Source organism: Mastomys coucha, unplaced genomic scaffold, assembly GCF_008632895.1.
Source record: "Mastomys coucha isolate ucsf_1 unplaced genomic scaffold, UCSF_Mcou_1 pScaffold11, whole genome shotgun sequence".
In the NCBI taxonomy this organism is placed as follows: domain Eukaryota; kingdom Metazoa; phylum Chordata; class Mammalia; order Rodentia; family Muridae; genus Mastomys; species Mastomys coucha.
The window spans coordinates 12,245,253-12,248,894 of NW_022196893.1; positions in this window are offsets into that span (position 1 = coordinate 12,245,253).

Sequence of the window (3,642 nt, forward strand, 5' to 3'; positions counted from 1 at the left end):
TTTTTTTTTTCTTTTCTTCTTTCATTCACTTAAAAAGAATATCAGAATTTTTACTTCTAGCTCCTCAACTAAAATCTTTCCCTAAAATTCCTAATATGGCTAGGTAGAGCAGGAACTGGAAAAAAAAAAGAAAAGGATAAAGTCCAAAGGGAAAGAGGTAGTGCTTAAAACAAAAGAATCCAGTTGACAACAACTAGAAAAGGTTGAAAGAAAGATAAGCAAAAGCATTGAGCACTGGTGGCACATGCCTTTAATCCCACCCAGCACTTAGGAGGCAGAAGCCAGGACAACCAGGGAACAGATAGAGAACCCCTGTCTCAAAAAAACAAAGATGAGCAAAAACACCCCCGAAGCTGCCCCACTGCTGTGCACAGTGGGATCCATGAGGACGCCCTATAACGGAGTGGGCCAGAGTGAATTGGACGGGAGCAGGCTGTGAAGTGTTTCTTTGCACAGCACAGCTGCACAGCCCAAAGCACAGAGTTGAAACCTTGTCTCGTGTCTAAATAAACTCAGAGGCAAAGGATACTAACTGTGAAAGGCCATGGTTTCAGTTAGAAGCAAAGATGGCTCAAGTATTGTTCACAGCCAAAAAATAAATTTTTTTTTTCTAATCCTGAGGCTTGAAGAGATGCCCAGTCCTTAAGAGCTCTTATTGCTTTTGTAACAGACTCAAGTTTGGTTCCCAGTCACTACTCTGAGCATCTCACAACTGCCTGTAACCTCTGTTCCAGAGAATAAGATGCTGCTAGCCTCTGAGGGCACTTGCACTCGCATGCATACACACACACACATACATGATTTGAAAATAATAAAAATTATTTTTAAAAAAAATTCTGCTTCCCATCTTTATGCAAAGCCCTGCCTAAATGTTCAGCTATTTAAAATAGCATGATGTAGATGTAGGTTTTTTTTGTTTGTTTGGTTGGTTGGTTGGTTTTTTCGATTCAGGGTTTCTCTGTGTAGCCTTGGCTGTCCTGGAACTCACTCTGTAGACCAGGCTGGCCTCGAACTCAGAAATCTGCCTGCCTCTGCCTCCCAAGCGCTGGGATTAAAGGCGTGCGCCACCACTGCCCGGCCAATAGCATGATGTAGTTGCTAAAGTTTGATGTTAGCCACATCTCAGAAAATGAACATAACCATTTACCAACTCTCTGATTTTTTTTTGTTATTATTTCAAGACCAGATATTGCTTTGTAGTTTAGACTGGCGTGAAACTACCTGAATGCTGAATTACATACATAGTTCGCCATGCCCAGTATAACACTATAATTTTTTTTAAGTACTTTATTTTGAGACAGGGTCTTTCTATATAGCCCTGGCTATTCCAGAATTATCTGTGTAGACCAGGCTGACCTTGAACTCACAGAAATCCACCTGCCTCTGCTCTACCACATAGTGCTAGGATTAAGGTCGTGTGGACCACACCCACCATGTGTTCTTAACCATCTGAGCTCTCTCTCCAACCCTCTTTTAAGTTTTTTATTATGTATTGTAGTAATATGAACAACATAATTATACATAATAATTATGATACTTTCATGCATGTGCATGCTTTTTAAAAACTATGTATTTGGGTGTTTTGCCAGAATGTATGTTCTGTGTACTACCTGTATGGCCAGTGCCTGTAGAGGCCAGAAGAGGGTGTAAGAGCCCCTAGAGCTAGAGGTACTGACAGTTCCAAGCCATCATGTGAAGGCTGAGAATAGAACCCTGGTATCTGGAGAGATGGCTCAGCAGTTAAGAGCACAGACTGGGGCTGGTGAGATGGCTCAGCGGGGAATAGCACCGACTGCTCTTCGGAAGGTCATGAGTTCAAATCCCAGCAACCACATGGTGGCTCACAACCACCCATAATGAGATCTGATGCCCTTGTGTGGTGCGTCTGAAGACAGCTACAGTGTACAGCTACAGTGTCTGAAGACAGCTACAGTGTACTTACATATAATAAATAAATAAATCTTAAAAAAAAAAAAAAAAGAGCACAGACTGCTCTCCCAAAGGTCATGAGTTCAAGCTGGGTGATGGTAGTGCACGCCTTTAATCCCAGCGCTTGGGAGGCAGAGGCAGGTGGATTTCTGAGTTCGAGGCCAGCCTAGTCTACAGTGTGAGTACCAGGACAACCAGGGCTACACAGAGAAACCTTGTCTCAAAAAAACCAAAAAAAAAAAAAAAAGAAAGAAAAAAAAAGAGTATCGATTGCTCTTGTAGAAGACCCAAGTGGAATTCCCAGTACTCACATTGGGTGGCTAGCACTCCAGCTACAGGGAATCTAATAATCTCTCCTGGCTCCTAAGGGTGCCTAGACATGGACAGCATAAGTAAAAATTAATCTTTAGGCTGAATATCGTGGCACACATCTTTAAAGGGTTATTTTTTATTTTATTTCAAATTCATTCAAATATATTTATATTGTATATGTCTGGGTGTTTTGTCTGGGTATATGTACCATGTTTATGCCTGGCACCCAATGGCGAGTAGCCAGGTGGATTCTAGGGCTTCTCCCATCTCCAGGGTTATTGCCTGCTGCGCCATCTCTCTCACCTGAATTAATGACGTGTGACTCACCACCCCTTATGCTCATTTGTCTTCCTCCTCTCACTCATCTTCCAGCTAATCTCCTTTCTACGTCCATGTTTTCTTCGGGGGGTGGGGGGGAATGTCTGTGTGTGTACTAATAAGTTTAAAAGGGCTACTTAGCAGAAACATGAGTGCAGGGTCATTTACAGAAACATGGGCAACCAGTGGCAAGATCACAGAAGAAATGTCCCTCCCTTATCCAGCTACCATTAACTCCCTATAGATCCTTGGAGGGGAGCCCCCATGAAGGAATGTTGATCAACCCTGATTTCTGCAAGCCTTGTGTAGGTAGTGAGAGCTCCGGAGCCTTCATGGGTGTCATGGCCGTGTCCTGCCTGGAAGACAGCCTTCCACAACACTCCAGCCTTTCATCTGGCTCTTAGATCTCTTTGCTTCCTTTACCCAGTATTCCCTGAGCCTTTGAGGAAGTGATATCCCGCTTGGGGATGACCATTCAACAGTCACTTATTCTCTTCACATTAACGAGTTACAAGTCCCAAGTCCCAACATTAACCACTACCTACTGTGAAAAAGGAGCTTCTCTGAGCAAAGCTGACAGCTGTGCTACTCTCCAAACAAAAACATAGTTAGAAGGCAACTTGATGGACACATGATCTCCATCTTAGCAGAACAGAAGTAGTGTCTCTACCAGGGTTAATAACCCCTCCAGCCACAGTATCTGACCTGGTTTGCAGTATTTGATATGAATTCCCTCCTTTGGAACAGGTCTCAAATTCAACAAGAATGGTTGGTTACCACTGTAACAGTTATTCCAGCATTGCATGGATGGGCATATCTGATCAGTTGCATATGAGATCATCCTAGTCTACGTAGAGAGTAAAGCTGTATAGTGAGACCCTCTCTTAAGACAAAAATAGCCATGCAGTGGTGGCACATGCCTTTAATCCCAGCACCTGGGAGACAGAGGCAGGCAAATTTCTGAGTTTGAGGCCTACAGAGTGAGTTCCTGGACAGCCAGGGCTATACAGAGAAACCCTGTCTCAAAAAATAAAAACAAACAAAAATATTAATAATCCCTATGGCCAGGCAGTGGTGGCACAC